Here is a 17,838-nt window from a genome sequence, read left to right as displayed (position 1 = left end):
CTGTGGTTTTTTCCAGAGAGGTGGAGGGCATTTGCTTTACCTTGCCACAACCACTTGGGATAGGGTGTGCACCTCAGGAAAACTGTTTCCGTGGGAAGCCGGCTTTTTGCAAAGGGGTCTCAGGGCCGTGGGGCTCGGCTCTCCCTCCGGCTCCCCAAAGCTCAGGGACGAGGCGGGGGGCTTAGATCGTGCCTGGGCAATGTTGTTTCTTACACCTGGGTGTGTGGCATTTCGTTGACCTGGCTAAACCCACTTGGGATAGGTTTTCCATAGCAAGCACCTCTTGTTCGTCGGAAGCCGTTTTTGCCCCAGGGGTCTCCGGGCTGTGTTCGTTGGGGTTGAACTCCTGCTAGCAAAACTGCCGGGATGAGGGAAGGGTTCAGACTGTGCCTGGGCCCTGTGGTCTCTTCCAGGTCAGTGTATGGCATTTCCTTCCCCTTGCCACAGGCACCTGGGAGCATGTCTGCACGTGGAGAAAGACTTTCCCGTGGGAAGCCGGTTTTTGTCAAAGGGGTCCCAGTGCTCTGCTCCTCTCTTTTCACTCCTGCTGCCAGAAGCCCAGGGAGGATGGGAGGGCTTAGAACATGGCTGGGCACTGTGGTTTCTTCCAGAGAAGTGGAGGGCATTTGCTTTACCTTGCCACAACCACTTGGGATAGGGTGTGCACCTCAGGAAAACTGTTTCCGTGGGAAGCCGGCTTTTTGCAAAGGGGTCTCATGGCCGTGGGGCTCGGCTGCCCACAGGCTCCCCTAAGCACAGGGACGAGGTGAGGGGCTTAGACCGAGCCTGGGCAATGTTGTTTCTTACACCTGGGTGTGTGGCATTTCGTTGACCTGGCTACTCCCACTTGGGATAGGTTTTCCACAGAAACCACCTCTTGTTCGAATGAAGCCGTTTTTGCCTCAGGGTCTCCGGGCTGTGTTCGTTGGGGTTGAACTCCTGCTAGCAAAACTGCCGGGATGAGGGAAGGGTTCAGACTGTGCCTGGGCCCTGTGGTCTCTTCCAGGTCAGTGTATGGCATTTCCTTCCCCTTGCCACAGGCACCTGGGAGCATGTCTGCACGTGGAGAAAGACTTTCCCGTGGGAAGCCGGTTTTTGTCAAAGGGGTCCCAGTGCCCTGCTCCTCTCTTTTCACTCCTGCTGCCAGAAGCCCAGGGAGGATGGGAGGGCTTAGAACATGGCTGGGCACTGTGGTTTCTTCCAGAGAAGTGGAGGGCATTTGCTTTACCTTGCCACAACCACTTGGGATAGGGTGTGCACCTCAGGAAAACTCTTTTCATGGGAAGCCGGCTTTTTGCAAAGGGGTCTCAGGGCCGTGGGTCTCGGCTGTCCCTCCGGATCCCCAAACACAGGGACGAGGTGAGGGGCTTAGACCGAGCCTGGGCAATGTTGTTTCTTACACCTGGGTGTGTGGCATTTCGTTGACCTGGCTACTCCCACTTGGGATAGGTTTTCCATAGCAAGCACCTCTTCTTCGTCGGTGGCCGTTTTTGCCCCAGGGGTCTCCGGCTGTGTTCGTTGGGGTTGAACTCCTGCTAGCAAAACTGCCGGGATGAGGGAAGGGTTCAGACTGTGCCTGGGCCCTGTGGTCTCTTCCAGGTCAGTGTATGGCATTTCCTTCCCCTTGCCACAGGCACCTGGGAGCATGTCTGCACGTGGAGAAAGACTTTCCCGTGGGAAGCCGGTTTTTGTCAAAGGGGTCCCAGTGCTCTGCTCCTCTCTTTTCACTCCTGCTGCCAGAAGCCCAGGGAGGATGGGAGGGCTTAGAACATGGCTGGGCACTGTGGTTTCTTCTAGAGAAGTGGAGGGCATTTGCATTACATTGCCACAACCAGTTGGGATAGGGTGTGCACCTCAGGAAAACTGTTTCCGTGGGAAGCCGGCTTTTTGCAAAGGGGTCTCAGGGCAGTGGGCCTCGGGTGTTCCTCCGGCTCCCCAAAGCACAGGGACGAGGTGAGGGGCTTAGACCATGCCTGGGCAATGTTGTTTCTTACACCTGGGTGTGTGGCATTTCGTTGACCTGGCTACCCCCACTTGGGATAGGTTTTCCACAGCAAGCACCTCTTGTTCGTAGGAAGCCGTTTTTGCCCCAGGGGTCTCCGAGCTGTGTTCGTTGGGGTTGAACTCCTGCTAGCAAAACCGCCGAGATGAGGGAAGGGTTCAGACTGTGCCTGGGCCCTGTGGTCTCTTCCAGGTCAGTGTATGGCATTTCTTTACCCTTGCCACAGACACCTGGGAGCATGTCTGCACGTGGAGAAAGACTTTCCCGTGGGAAGCCAGTTTTTCTCAAACGGGTCCCAGTGCTCTGCTCCTCTCTTTTCACTGCTACTGCCAGAAGCCCAGGGAGGATGGGAGGGCTTACAACATGGCTGGGCACTGTGGTTTCTTCCAGAGAAGTGGAGGACATTTGCTTAACCTTTCCGCAACTACTTGAGAGAGGGTCTGCACCTCAGGAAAACTGTTTCCGTGGGAAGCCGGCTTTTTGCAAAGGGGTCTCAGGGCCGTGGGCCTCGGGTGTCCCTCCGGCTCCCCAAAGCACAGGGACGAGGTGAGGGGCTTAGACCATGCCTGGGCAATGTTGTTTCTTACACCTGGGTGTGTGGCATTTTGTTGACCTGGCTAACCCCACTTGGGATAGGTTTTCCACAGCAAGCACCTCTTGTTCGTCGGAAGCCGTTTTTGCCCCAGTGGTCTCCGGCCTGTGTTCGTTGAGGTTGAACTCCTGCTAGCAAAACCGCCGGGATGAGGGAAGGGTTCAGACTGTGCCTGGGCCCTGTGGTCTCTTCCAGGTCAGTGTATGGCATTTCCTTCCCCTTGCCTCAGGCACCTGGGAGCATGTCTGCACGTGGAGAAAGACTTTCCCGTGGGAAGCCGATTTTTGTCAAACGGGTCCCAGTGCCCTGCTCCTCTCTTTTCACTCCTGCTGCCAGAAGCCCAGGGAGGATGGGAGGGCTTAGAACATGGCTGGGCACTGTGGTTTCTTCCAGAGAAGTGGAGGGCATTTGCTTTACCTTGCCACAACCACTTGGGAGAGGGTCTGTACCTCAGGAAAACTGTTCCCGTGGGAAGCTGCCTTTTTGCAAAGGGGTCTCAGGGCCGTGGGCTTCTGGTGTCCCTCCGGCTCCCCAAAGCACAGGGACGAGGTGAGGGGCTTAGACCGTGCCTGGGCAATGTTGTTTCTTACACCTGGGTGTGTGGCATTTTGTTAACCTGGCTACCCCCACTTGGGATAGGTTTTCCACAGCAAGCACCTCTTGTTCGTCGGAAGCCGTTTTTGCCTCAGGGTCTCCGAGCTGTGTTCGTTGGGGTTGAACTCCTGCTAGCAAAACTGCCGGGATGAGGGAAGGGTTCAGACTGTGCCTGGGCCCTGTGGTCTCTTCCAGGTCAGTGTATGGCATTTCCTTCCCCTTGCCACAGGCACCTGGGAGCATGTCTGCACATGGAGAAAGACTTTCCCGTTGGAAGCCGGTTTTTGTCAAACGGGTCCCAGTGCTCTGCTCCTCTCTTTTCACTCCTGCTGCCAGAAGCCCAGGGAGGATGGGTGGGCTTATAACATGGCTGGGCGCTGTGGTTTTTTCCAGAGAGGTGGAGGGCATTTGCTTTACCTTGCCACAACCACTTGGGATAGGGTGTGCACCTCAGGAAAACTGTTTCCGTGGGAAGCCGGCTTTTTGCAAAGGGGTCTCAGGGCCGTGGGGCTCGGCTCTCCCTCCGGCTCCCCAAAGCTCAGGGACGAGGAGGGGGGCTTAGATCGTGCCTGGGCAATGTTGTTTCTTACACCTGGGTGTGTGGCATTTCGTTGACCTGTCTACTCCCACGTGGGATAGGTTTTCCATAGCAAGCACCTCTTGTTCGTCGGAAGCCGTTTTTGCCCCAGGGGTCTCCGGGCTGTGTTCGTTGGGGTTGAACTCTTGCTAGCAAAACCACCGGGATGAGGGAAGGGTTCAGACTGTGCCTGGGCCCTGTGGTCTCTTCCAGGTCAGTGTATGGCATTTCCTTCCCCTTGCCACAGGCAACTGGGAGCATGTCTGCACGTGGAGAAAGACTTTCCCATGGGAAGACGGTTTTTGTCAAACGGGTCCCAGTGCTCTGCTCCTCTCTTTTCACTGCTGCTGCCAGAAGCCCAGGGAGGATGGGAGGGCTTAGAACATGGCTGGGCACTGTGGTTTCTTCCAGAGAAGTGGAGTGCATTTGAATTACCTTGCCACTACCACTTGGGATAGGGTCTGCACCTCAGGAAAACTGTTTCGGTGGGAAGCTGGCTTTTTTCAAAGGGGTCTCAGGGCCGTGGGCCTCGGGTGTCCCTCCGGCTCCCCCAAGCACAGGGATGAGGTGAGGGGCTTGGACCGTGCCTGGGCAATGTTGTTTCTTACACCTGGGTGTGTGGCATTTCGTTGACCTGGCTACTCCCACTTGGGATAGGTTTTCCACAGCAAGCACCTCTTGTTCGTCCGAAGCCGTTTTTGCCCCAGGGGTCTCCGGGCTGTGTTCGTTGGGGTTGAACTCCTGGTAGCAAAACCGCCGGGATGAGGGAAGGGTTCAGACTGTGCCTGGGCCCTGTGGTCTCTTCCAGGTCAGTGTATCGCATTTCCTTCCCCTTGCCACAGGCACCTGGGAGCATGTCTGCACGTGGAGAAAGACTTTCCCGTGGGAAGCCGGTTTTTGTCAAACGGGTCCCAGTGCTCTGCTCCTCTCTTTTCACTCCTGCTGCCAGAAGCCCAGGGAGGATGGGAGGGCTTAGAACATGGCTGGGCACTGTGGTTTCTTCCAGAGAAGTGGAGGGCATTTGCTTTACCTTGCCAAAAGCATTTGGGATAGGGTGTGCACCTCAGGAAAACTCTTTCCGTGGGAAGCCGGCTTTTTCAAAGGTGTTTCAGGGCCGTGGGGCTCGGCTGTCCGTCCGGCTCCCCAAACACAGGGACGAGGTGAGGGGCTTAGACCGTGCCTGGGCAATGTTGTTTCTTACACCTGGGTGTGTGGCATTTTGTTGACCTGGCTACTCCCCCTTTTGATAGGTTTTCCACAGAAAGCACCTCTTGTTCGAATGAAGCCGTTTTTGCCTCAGGGTCTCCGGGCTGTGTTCGTTGGTGTTGAACTCCTGCTAGCAAAACCGCCGGGATGAGGGAAGGGTTCAGACTGTTCCTGGGCCCTGTGGTCTCTTCCAGGTCAGTGTATGGCATTTCCTTCCCCTTGCCACAGGCACCTGGGAGCATGTCTGCACATGGAGAAAGACTTTCCCGTGGGAAGCCGGTTTTTGTCAAACGGGTCCCAGTGCTCTGCTCCTCTCTTTTCACTCCTGCTGCCAGAAGCCCAGGGAGGATGGGAGGGCTTAGAACATGGCTGGGCACTGTGGTTTCTTCCAGAGAAGTGGAGGGCATTTGCTTTACCTTGCCACAACCACTTGGGATAGGGTGTGCACCTCAGGAAAACTCTTTCCGTGGGAAGCCGGCTTTTTGCAAAGGGGTCTCAGGGCCGTGGGGCTCGGCTGTCCCTCCGGCTCCCCAAACACAGGGACGAGGTGAGGGGCTTAGCCCGAGCCTGGGCAATGTTGTTTCTTACACCTGGGTGTGTGGCATTTCGTTGACCTGGCTACTCCCACTTGGGATAGGTTTTCCATAGCAAGCACCTCTTGTTCGTCGGTGGCCGTTTTTGCCCCAGGGGTCTCCGGCTGTGTTCGTTGGGGTTGAACTCCTGGTACAAAACCGCCGGGATGAGGGAAGGGTTCAGACTGTGCCTGGGCCCTGTGGTCTCTTCCAGGTCAGTGTATGGCATTTCCTTCCCCTTGCCACAGGCACCTGGGAGCATGTCTGCACAAGGAGAAAGACTTTCCCGTGGGAAGCCGGTTTTTGTCAAACGGGTCCCAGTGCTCTGCTCCTCTCTTTTCACTCCTGCTGCCAGAAGCCCAGGGAGGATGGGTGCGCTTAGAACATGGCTGGGCACTGTGGTTTTTTCCAGAGAGGTGGAGGGCATTTGCTTTACCTTGCCACAACCACTTGGGATAGGGTGTGCACCTTAGGAAAACTGTTTCCGTGGGAAGCCGGCTTTTTGCAAAGGGGTCTCAGGGCCGTGGGGCTCGGCTCTCCCTCAGGCTCCCCAAAGCTCAGGGACGAGGTGGGGGGCTTAGATCGTGCCTGGGCAATGTTGTTTCTTAAACCTGGGTGTGTGGCATTTCGTTGACCTGGCTACTCCCACTTGGGATAGGTTTTCCACAGAAAGCACCTCTTGTTCGCCTGAAGCCGTTTTTGCCTCAGGGTCTCCGGGCTGTGTTCGTTGGGGTTGAACTCCTGCTAGCAAAACTGCCAGGATGAGGGAAGGATTCAGACTGTGCCTGGGCCCTGTGGTATCTTCCAGGTCAGTGTATGGCATTTCCTTCCCCTTGCCTCAGGCACCTGGGAGCATGTCTGCACGTGGAGAAAGACTTTCCCGTGGGAAGCCGGTTTTTGTCAAACGGGTCCCAGTGCTCTGCTCCTCTCTTTTCACTCCTGCTGCCAGAAGCCCAGGGAGGATGGGAGGGCTTAGAACATGGCTGGGCACTGTGGTTTCTTCCAGGGAAGTGGAGGGCATTTGCATTACATTGCCACAACCACTTGGGATAGGGTCTGCACCTCAGGAAAACTCTTTTCGTCGGAAGCCGGCTTTTGCCAAAGGGGTCTCAGGGCAGTGGGCCTCGGGTGTTCCTCCGGCTCCCCAAAGCACAGGGACGAGGTGAGGGGCTTAGACCATGCCTGGGCAATGTTGTTTCTTACACCTGGGTGTGTGGCATTTCGTTGACCTGGCTACCCCCACTTGGGATAGGTTTTCCACAGCAAGCACCTCTTGTTCGTAGGAAGCCGTTTTTGCCCCAGGGGTCTCCGAGCTGTGTTCGTTGGGGTTGAACTCCTGCTAGCAAAACCGCCGGGATGAGGGAACGGTTCAGACTGTGCCTGGGCCCTGTGGTCTCTTCTAAGTCAGTGTATGGCATTTCCTTCCCCTTGTCACAGGCACCTGGGAGCATGTCTGCACGTGGAGAAAGACTTTCCCGTGGGAAGCCGGTTTTTGTCAAACGGGTCCCAGTGCTCTGCTCCTCTCTTTTCACTCCTGCTGCCAGAAGCCCAGGGAGGATGGGAGGGCTTAGAACATGGCTGGGCACTGTGGTTTCTTCCAGAGAAGTGGAGGGCATTTGCATTACCTTGCCACAACCACTTGGGATAGGGTGTGCACCTCAGGAAAAGTGTTTCCGTGGGAAGCCGGCTTTTTGCAAAGGGGTCTCAGGGCCGTGGGGCTCAGCTGTCCCTCCGGCTCCCCAAAGCACAGGGTCGAGGTTACGGGCTTAGACCGTGCCTGGTTAATGTTGTTTCTTACAACTGGGTGTGTGGCATTTCGTTGACCTTGCTACCCCACTTGGGATAGGTTTTCCACAGCAAGCACCTATTGTTCGTCGGAAGCTGTTTTTGCCCCAGGGGTCTCTGGGCTGTGTTCGTTGGGGAACTCCTGCTAGCAAAACCGCCGAGATGAGGGAAGGGTTCAGACTGTGCCTGGGCCATGTGGTCTCTTCCAGGTCAGTGTATGGCATTTCCTTCCCCTTGCCTCAGGCACCTGGGAGCATGTCGGCACGTGGAGAAAGACTTTCCCGTGGGAAGCCGATTTTTGTCAAACGGGTCCCAGTGCCCTGCTCCTCTCTTTTCACTCCTGCTGCCAGAAGCCCAGGGAGGATGGGAGGGCTTAGAACATGGCTGGGCACTGTGGTTTCTTCCAGAGAAGTGGAGGGCATTTGCTTTACCTTGCCACAACCACTTGGGAGAGGGTCTGTACCTCAGGAAAACTGTTTCCGTGGGAAGCTGCCTTTTTGCAAAGGGGTCTCAGGGCCGTGGGCCTCGGGTGTCCCTCCGGCTCCCCAAAGCACAGGGACGAGGTGAGGGGCTTAGACCATGCCTGGGCAATGTTGTTTCTTACACCTGGGTGTGTGGCATTTTGTTGACCTGGCTACCCCCACTTGGGATAGGTTTTCCACAGCAAGCACCTCTTGTTCGTCGGAAGCCGTTTTTGCCCCAGGGGTCTCCGGGCTGTGTTCGTTGGGGTTGAACTCCTGCTAGCAAAACTGCCGGGATGAGGGAAGGGTTCAGACTGTGCCTGGGCCCTGTGGTCTCTTCCAGGTCAGTGTATGGCATTTCCTTCCCCTTGCCACAGGCACCTGGGAGCATGTCTGCACGTGGAGAAAGACTTTCCCGTGGGAAGCCGGTTTTTGTCAAAGGGGTCCCAGTGCTCTGCTCCTCTCTTTTCACTCCTGCTGCCAGAAGCCCAGGGAGGATGGGAGGGCTTAGAAAATGGCTGGGCACTGTGGTTTCTTCCAGAGAAGTGGAGGGCATTTGCTTTACCTTGCCACAACCACTTGGGATAGGGTGTGCACCTCAGGAAAACTGTTTCCGTGGGAAGCCGGCTTTCTGCAAAGGGGTCTCAAGGCCGTGGGGCTCGGCTGCCCTCAGGCTCCCCTAAGCACAGGGACGAGGTGAGGGGCTTAGACCGAGCCTGGGCAATGTTGTTTCTTACACCTGGGTGTGTGGCATTTCGTTGACCTGGCTACTCCCACTTGGGATAGGTTTTCCACAGAAACCACCTCTTGTTCGACTGAAGCCGTTTTTGCCTCAGGGTCTCCGGGCTGTGTTCGTTGGCGTTGAACTCCTGCTAGCAAAACCGCCGGGATGAGGGAAGGGTTCAGACTGTGCCTGGGCCCTGTGGTCTCTTCCAGGTCACTGTATGGCATTTCCTTCCCCTTGCCTCAGGCACCTGGGAGCATGTCTGCACGTGGAGAAAGACTTTCCCGTGGGAAGCCGATTTTTGTCAAACGGGTCCCAGTGCCCTGCTCCTCTCTTTTCACTCCTGCTGCCAGAAGCCCAGGGAGGATGGGAGGGCTTAGAACATGGCTGGGCACTGTGGTTTCTTCCAGAGAAGTGGAGGGCATTTGCTTTACCTTGCCACAACCACTTGGGAGAGGGTCTGTACCTCAGGAAAACTGTTTCCGTGGGAAGCTGCCTTTTTGCAAAGGGGTCTCAGGGCCGTGGGCCTCGGGTGTCCCTCCGGCTCCCCAAAGCACAGGGACGAGGTGAGGGGCTTAGACCGTGCCTGGGCAATGTTGTTTCTTACACCTGGGTGTGTGGCATTTTGTTGACCTGGCTACCCACACTTGGGATAGGTTTTCCACAGCAAGCACCTCTTGTTCGTCGGAAGCCGTTTTTGCCTCAGGGTCTCCGAGCTGTGTTCGTTGGGGTTGAACTCCTGCTAGCAAAACTGCCGGGATGAGGGAAGGGTTCAGACTGTGCCTGGGCCCTGTGGTCTCTTCCAGGTCAGTGTATGGCATTTCCTTCCCCTTGCCACAGGCACCTGGGAGCATGTCTGCACGTGGAGAAAGACTTTCCCGTTGGAAGCCGGTTTTTGTCAAACGGGTCCCAGTGCTCTGCTCCTCTCTTTTCACTCCTGCTGCCAGAAGCCCAGGGAGGATGGGTGGGCTTAGAACATGGCTGGGCGCTGTGGGTTTTTCCAGAGAGGTGGAGGGCATTTGCTTTACCTTGCCACAACCAGTTGGGATAGGGTGTGCACCTCAGGAAAACTGTTTCCGTGGGAAGCCGGCTTTTTGCAAAGGGGTCTCAGGGCCGTGGGGCTCGGCTCTCCCTCCGGCTCCCCAAAGCTCAGGGACGAGGAGGGGGGCTTAGATCGTGCCTGGGCAATGTTGTTTCTTACACCTGGGTGTGTGGCATTTCGTTGACCTTGCTACCCCACTTGGGATAGGTTTTCCACAGCAAGCACCTATTGTTCGTCGGAAGCCGTTTTTGCCCCAGGGGTCTCCGGGCTGTGTTCGTTGGGGAACTCCTGCTAGCAAAACCGCCGAGATGAGGGAAGGGTTCAGACTGTGCCTGGGCCATGTGGTCTCTTCCAGGTCAGTGTATGGCATTTCCTTCCCCTTGCCACAGGCACCTGGGAGCATGTCGGCACGTGGAGAAAGACTTTCCCGTGGGAAGCCGATTTTTGTCAAACGGGTCCCAGTGCCCTGCTCCTCTCTTTTCACTCCTGCTGCCAGAAGCCCAGGGAGGATGGGAGGGCTTAGAACATGGCTGGGCACTGTGGTTTCTTCCAGAGAAGTGGAGGGCATTTGCTTTACCTTGCCACAACCACTTGGGAGAGGGTCTGTACCTCAGGAAAACTGTTTCCGTGGGAAGCTGCCTTTTTGCAAAGGGGTCTCAGGGCCGTGGGCCTCGGGTGTCCCTCCGGCTCCCCAAAGCACAGGGACGAGGTGAGGGGCTTAGACCATGCCTGGGCAATGTTGTTTCTTACACCTGGGTGTGTGGCATTTTGTTGACCTGGCTACCCCCACTTGGGATAGGTTTTCCACAGCAAGCACCTCTTGTTCGTCGGAAGCCGTTTTTGCCCCAGGGGTCTCCGGGCTGTGTTCATTGGGGTTGAACTCCTGCTAGCAAAACTGCCGGGATGAGGGAAGGGTTCAGACTGTGCCTGGGCCCTGTGGTCTCTTCCAGGTCAGTGTATGGCATTTCCTTCCCCTTGCCACAGGCACCTGGGAGCATGTCTGCACGTGGAGAAAGACTTTCCCGTGGGAAGCCGGTTTTTGTCAAAGGGGTCCCAGTGCTCTGCTCCTCTCTTTTCACTCCTGCTGCCAGAAGCCCAGGGAGGATGGGAGGGCTTAGAACATGGCTGGGCACTGTGGTTTCTTCCAGAGAAGTGGAGGGCATTTGCTTTACCTTGCCACAACCACTTGGGATAGGGTGTGCACCTCAGGAAAACTGTTTCCGTGGGAAGCCGGCTTTCTGCAAAGGGGTCTCATGGCCGTGGGGCTCGGCTGCCCTCAGGCTCCCCTAAGCACAGGGACGAGGTGAGGGGCTTAGACCGAGCCTGGGCAATGTTGTTTCTTACACCTGGGTGTGTGGCATTTCGTTGACCTGGCTACTCCCACTTGGGATAGGTTTTCCACAGAAACCACCTCTTGTTCGACTGAAGCCGTTTTTGCCTCAGGGTCTCCGGGCTGTGTTCGTTGGCGTTGAACTCCTGCTAGCAAAACTGCCGGGATGAGGGAAGGGTTCAGACTGTGCCTGGGCCCTGTGGTCTCTTCCAGGTCAGTGTATGGCATTTCCTTCCCCTTGCCACAGGCACCTGGGAGCATGTCTGCACGTGGAGAAAGACTTTCCCGTGGGAAGCCGGTTTTTGTCAAAGGGGTCCCAGTGCCCTGCTCCTCTCTTTTCACTCCTGCTGCCAGAAGCCCAGGGAGGATGGGAGGGCTTAGAACATGGCTGGGCACTGTGGTTTCTTCCAGAGAAGTGGAGGGCATTTGCTTTACCTTGCCACAACCACTTGGGATAGGGTGTGCACCTCAGGAAAACTCTTTCCATGGGAAGCCGGCTTTTTGTAAAGGGGTCTCAGGGCCGTGGGGCTCGGCTGTCCCTCCGGCTCCCCAAACACAGGGACGAGGTGAGGGGCTTAGACCGAGCCTGGGCAATGTTGTTTCTTACACCTGGGTGTGTGGCATTTCGTTGACCTGGCTACTCCCACTTGGGATAGGTTTTCCATAGCAAGCACCTCTTCTTCGTCGGTGGCCGTTTTTGCCCCAGGGGTCTCCGGCTGTGTTCGTTGGGGTTGAACTCCTGCTAGCAAAACTGCCGGGATGAGGGAAGGGTTCAGACTGTGCCTGGGCCCTGTGGTCTCTTCCAGGTCAGTGTATGGCATTTCCTTCCCCTTGCCACAGGCACCTGGGAGCATGTCTGCACGTGGAGAAAGACTTTCCCGTGGGAAGCCGGTTTTGGTCAAAGGGGTCCCAGTGCTCTGCTCCTCTCTTTTCACTCCTGCTGCCAGAAGCCCAGGGAGGATGGGAGGGCTTAGAACATGGCTGGGCACTGTGGTTTCTTCCAGAGAAGTGGAGGGCATTTGCATTACATTGCCACAACCAGTTGGGATAGGGTGTGCACCTCAGGAAAACTGTTTCCGTGGGAAGCCGGCTTTTTGCAAAGGGGTCTCAGGGCCGTGGGCATCGGGTGTCCCTCCGGCTCCCCAAAGCACAGGGACGAGGTGAGGGGCTTAGACCATGCCTGGGCAATGTTGTTTCTTACACCTGGGTGTGTGGCATTTCGTTGACCTGGCTAACCCCACTTGGGATAGGTTTTCCACAGCAAGCACCTCTTGTTCGGCGGAAGCCGTTTTTGCCCAGTGGTCTCCGGCCTGTGTTCGTTGGGGTTGAACTCCTGCTAGCAAAACCGCCGGGATGAGGGAAGGGTTCAGACTGTGCCTGGGCCCTGTGGTCTCTTCCAGGTCAGTGTATGGCATTTCCTTCCCCTTGCCTCAGGCACCTGGGAGCATGTCTGCACGTGGAGAAAGACTTTCCCGTGGGAAGCCGATTTTTGTCAAACGGGTCCCAGTGCCCTGCTCCTCTCTTTTCACTCCTGCTGCCAGAAGCCCAGGGAGGATGGGAGGGCTTAGAACATGGCTGGGCACTGTGGTTTCTTCCAGAGAAGTGGAGGGCATTTGCTTTACCTTGCCACAACCACTTGGGAGAGGGTCTGTACCTCAGGAAAACTGTTTCCGTGGGAAGCTGCCTTTTTGCAAAGGGGTCTCAGGGCCGTGGGCCTCGGGTGTCCCTCCGGCTCCCCAAAGCACAGGGACGAGGTGAGGGGCTTAGACCGTGCCTGGGCAATGTTGTTTCTTACACCTGGGTGTGTGGCATTTTGTTGACCTGGCTACCCCCACTTGGGATAGTTTTCCACAGCAAGCACCTCTTGTTCGTCGGAAGCCGTTTTTGCCTCAGGGTCTCCGAGCTGTGTTCGTTGGGGTTGAACTCCTGCTAGCAAAACTGCCGGGATGAGGGAAGGGTTCAGACTGTGCCTGGGCCCTGTGGTCTCTTCCAGGTCAGTGTATGGCATTTCCTTCCCCTTGCCACAGGCACCTGGGAGCATGTCTGCACATGGAGAAAGACTTTCCCGTGGGAAGCCGGTTTTTGTCAAACGGGTCCCAGTGCTCTGCTCCTCTCTTTTCACTCCTGCTGCCAGAAGCCCAGGGAGGATGGGTGGGCTTAGAACATGGCTGGGCGCTGTGGTTTTTTCCAGAGAGGTGGAGGGCATTTGCTTTACCTTGCCACAACCACTTGGGATAGGGTGTGCACCTCAGGAAAACTGTTTCCGTGGGAAGCCGGCTTTTTGCAAAGGGGTCTCAGGGCCGTGGGGCTCGGCTCTCCCTCCGGCTCCCCAAAGCTCAGGGACGAGGAGGGGGGCTTAGATCGTGCCTGGGCAATGTTGTTTCTTACACCTGGGTGTGTGGCATTTCGTTGACCTGTCTACTCCCACTTGGGATAGGTTTTCCACAGCAAGCACCTCTTGTTCGTCGGAAGCCGTTTTTGCCCCAGGGGTCTCCGGGCTGTGTTCGTTGGGGTTGAACTCTTGCTAGCAAAACCACCGGGATGAGGGAAGGGTTCAGACTGTGCCTGGGCCCTGTGGTCTCTTCCAGGTCAGTGTATGGCATTTCCTTCCCCTTGCCACAGGCACCTGGGAGCATGTCTGCACGTGGAGAAAGACTTTCCCATGGGAAGCCGGTTTTTGTCAAACGGGTCCCAGTGCTCTGCTCCTCTCTTTTCACTGCTGCTGCCAGAAGCCCAGGGACGATGGGAGGGCTTAGAACATGGCTCGGCACTGTGGTTTCTTCCAGAGAAGTGGAGGGCATTTGCATTACATTGCCACAACCAGTTGGGATAGGGTCTGCACCTCAGGAAAACTCTTTTCGTCGGAAGCCGGCTTTTGCCAAAGGGGTCTCAGGGCAGTGGGCCTCGGGTGTTCCTCCGGCTCCCCAAAGCACAGGGACGAGGTGAGGGGCTTAGACCATGCCTGGGCAATGTTGTTTCTTACACCTGGGTGTGTGGCATTTCGTTGACCTGGCTAACCCCACTTGGGATAGGTTTTCCACAGCAAGCACCTCTTGTTCGTAGGAAGCCGTTTTTGCCCCAGGGGTCTCCGAGCTGTGTTCGTTGGGGTTGAACTCCTGCTAGCAAAACCGCCGGGATGAGGGAACGGTTCAGACTGTGCCTGGGCCCTGTGGTCTCTTCTAGGTCAGTGTATGGCATTTCCTTCCCCTTGTCACAGGCACCTGGGAGCATGTCTGCACGTGGAGAAAGACTTTCCCGTGGGAAGCCGGTTTTTGTCAAACGGGTCCCAGTGCTCTGCTCCTCTCTTTTCACTCCTGCTGCCAGAAGCCCAGGGAGGATGGGAGGGCTTAGAACATGGCTGGGCACTGTGGTTTCTTCCAGAGAAGTGGAGGGCATTTGCATTACCTTGCCACAACCACTTGGGATAGGGTGTGCACCTCAGGAAAAGTGTTTCCGTGGGAAGCCGGCTTTTTGCAAAGGGGTCTCAGGGCCGTGGGGCTCAGCTGTCCCTCCGGCTCCCCAAAGCACAGGGTCGAGGTGACGGGCTTAGACCGTGCCTGGGCAATGTTGTTTCTTACAACTGGGTGTGTGGCATTTCGTTGACCTTGCTACCCCCACTTGGGATAGGTTTTCCACAGCAAGCACCTATTGTTCGTCGGAAGCCGTTTTTGCCCCAGGGGTCTCTGGGCTGTGTTCGTTGGGGAACTCCTGCTAGCAAAACCGCCGAGATGAGGGAAGGGTTCAGACTGTGCCTGGGCCCTGTGGTCTCTTCCAGGTCAGTGTATGGCATTTCCTTCCCCTTGCCACAGGCACCTGGGAGCATGTCTGCACGTGGAGAAAGACTTTCCCGTGGGAAGCCAGTTTTTCTCAAACGGGTCCCAGTGCTCTGCTCCTCTCTTTTCACTGCTCCTGCCAGAAGCCCAGGGAGGATGGGAGGGCTTACAACATGGCTGGGCACTGTGGTTTCTTCCAGAGAAGTGGAGGGCATTTGCTTAACCTTTCCGCAACTACTTGAGAGAGGGTCTGCACCTCAGGAAAACTGTTTCCGTGGGAAGGCGGCTTTTTGCAAAGGGGTCTCAGGGCCGTGGGCCTCGGGTGTCCCTCCGGCTCCCCAAAGCCCAGGGAGGAGGTGAGGGGCTTAGACCATGCCTGGGCAATGTTGTTTCTTACACCTGGGTGTGTGGCATTTTGTTCACCTGGCTAACCCCACTTGGGATAGGTTTTCCACAGCAAGCACCTCTTGTTCGTCGGAAGCCGTTTTTGCCCCAGTGGTCTCCGGCCTGTGTTCGTTGGGGTTGAACTCCTGCTAGCAAAACCGCCGGGATGAGGGAAGGGTTCAGACTGTGCCTGGGCCCTGTGGTCTCTTCCAGGTCAGTGTATGGCATTTCCTTCCCCTTGCCACAGGCACCTGGGAGCATGTCTGCACGTGGAGAAAGACTTTCCCGTGGGAAGCCGGTTTTGGTCAAACGGGTCCCAGTGCTCTGCTCCTCTCTTTTCACTCCTGCTGCCAGAAGCCCAGGGAGGATGGAAGGGCTTAGAACATGGCTGGGCACTGTGGTTTCTTCCAGAGAAGTGGAGGGCATTTGCATTACCTTGCCACAACCACTTGGGATAGGGTGTGCACCTCAGGAAAACTGTTTCCGTGGGAAGCCGGCATTTTGCAAAGGGGTCTCAGTGCCGTGGGCCTCGGGTGTCCCTCCGGCTCCCCAAAGCACAGGGACGAGGTGAGGGGCTTAGACCATGCCTGGGCAATGTTGTTTCTTACACCTTGGAGTGTGGCATTTCGTTGACCTGGCTACCCCCACTTGGGATAGGTTTTCCACAGCAAGCACCTCTTGTTCGTCGGAAGCCGTTTTTGCCTCAGGGTCTCCGAGCTGTGTTCGTTGGGGTTGAACTCCTGCTAGCAAAACTGCCGGGATGAGGGAAGGGTTCAGACTGTGCCTGGGCCCTGTGGTCTCTTCCAGGTCAGTGTATGGCATTTCCTTCCCCTTGCCACAGGCACCTGGGAGCATGTCTGCACATGGAGAAAGACTTTCCCGTGGGAAGCCGGTTTTTGTCAAACGGGTCCCAGTGCTCTGCTCCTCTCTTTTCACTCCTGCTGCCAGAAGCCCAGGGAGGATGGGTGGGCTTAGAACATGGCTGGGCGCTGTGGTTTTTTCCAGAGAGGTGGAGGGCATTTGCTTTACCTTGCCACAACCACTTGGGATAGGGTGTGCACCTCAGGAAAACTGTTTCCGTGGGAAGCCGGCTTTTTGCAAAGGGGTCTCAGGGCCGTGGGGCTCGGCTCTCCCTCCGGCTCCCCAAAGCTCAGGGACGAGGAGGGGGGCTTAGATCGTGCCTGGGCAATGTTGTTTCTTACACCTGGGTGTGTGGCATTTCGTTGACCTGTCTACTCCCACTTGGGATAGGTTTTCCACAGCAAGCACCTCTTGTTCGTCGGAAGCCGTTTTTGCCCCAGGGGTCTCCGGGCTGTGTTCGTTGGGGTTGAACTCTTGCTAGCAAAACCACCGGGATGAGGGAAGGGTTCAGACTGTGCCTGGGCCCTGTGGTCTCTTCCAGGTCAGTGTATGGCATTTCCTTCCCCTTGCCACAGGCAACTGGGAGCATGTCTGCACGTGGAGAAAGACTTTCCCGTGGGAAGCCGGTTTTTGTCAAACGGGTCCCAGTGCTCTGCTCCTCTCTTTTCACTCCTGCTGCCAGAAGCCCAGGGAGGATGGGAGGGCTTAGAACATGGCTGGGCACTGTGGTTTCTTCCAGAGAAGTGGAGGGCATTTGCTTTACCTTGCCACTACCACTTGGGATAGGGTCTGCACCTCAGGAAAACTGTTTCGGTGGGAAGCCGGCTTTTTTCAAAGGGGTCTCAGGGCCGTGGGCCTCGGGTGTCCCTCCGGCTCCCCCAGCACAGGGATGAGGTGAGGGGCTTGGACCGTGCCTGGGCAATGTTGTTTCTTACACCTGGGTGTGTGGCATTTCGTTGACCTGGCTACTCCCACTTGGTTTAGGTTTTCCACAGCAAGCACCTCTTGTTCGTCCGAAGCCGTTTTTGCCCCAGGGGTCTCCGGGCTGTGTTCGTTGGGGTTGAACTCCTGGTAGCAAAACCGCCGGGATGAGGGAAGGGTTCAGACTGTGCCTGGGCCCTGTGGTCTCTTCCAGGTCAGTGTATCGCATTTCCTTCCCCTTGCCACAGGCACCTGGGAGCATGTCTGCACATGGAGAAAGACTTTCCCGTGGGAAGCCGGTTTTTGTCAAACGGGTCCCAGTGCTCTGCTCCTCTCTTTTCACTCCTGCTGCCAGAAGCCCAGGGAGGATGGGTGGGCTTAGAACATGGCTGGGCGCTGTGGTTTTTTCCAGAGAGGTGGAGGGCATTTGCTTTACCTTGCCACAACCACTTGGGATAGGGTGTGCACCTCAGGAAAACTGTTTCCGTGGGAAGCCGGCTTTTTGCAAAGGGGTCTCAGGGCCGTGGGGCTCAGCTCTCCCTCCGGCTCCCCAAAGCTCAGGGACGAGGAGGGGGGCTTAGATCGTGCCTGGGCAATGTTGTTTCTTACACCTGGGTGTGTGGCATTTCGTTGACCTGTCTACTCCCACTTGGGATAGGTTTTCCACAGCAAGCACCTCTTGTTCGTCGGAAGCCGTTTTTGCCCCAGGGGTCTCCGGGCTGTGTTCGTTGGGGTTGAACTCTTGCTAGCAAAACCACCGGGATGAGGGAAGGGTTCAGACTGTGCCTGGGCCCTGTGGTCTCTTCCAGGTCAGTGTATGGCATTTCCTTCCCCTTGCCACAGGCAACTGGGAGCATGTCTGCACGTGGAGAAAGACTTTCCCGTGGGAAGCCGGTTTTTGTCAAACGGGTCCCAGTGCTCTGCTCCTCTCTTTTCACTCCTGCAGCCAGAAGCCCAGGGACGATGGGAGGGCTTAGAACATGGCTGGGCAGTGTGGTTTCTTCCAGAGAAGTG

Source organism: Ursus americanus, unplaced genomic scaffold (genome assembly GCF_024610735.1).
Source record: "Ursus americanus isolate L20-20 unplaced genomic scaffold, mUrsAme1.1.p SCAF_69, whole genome shotgun sequence".
Taxonomy (NCBI): domain Eukaryota; kingdom Metazoa; phylum Chordata; class Mammalia; order Carnivora; family Ursidae; genus Ursus; species Ursus americanus.
The sequence above is the reverse complement of the archived record's forward strand: the minus strand, read 5'-3'. Positions refer to the sequence as shown.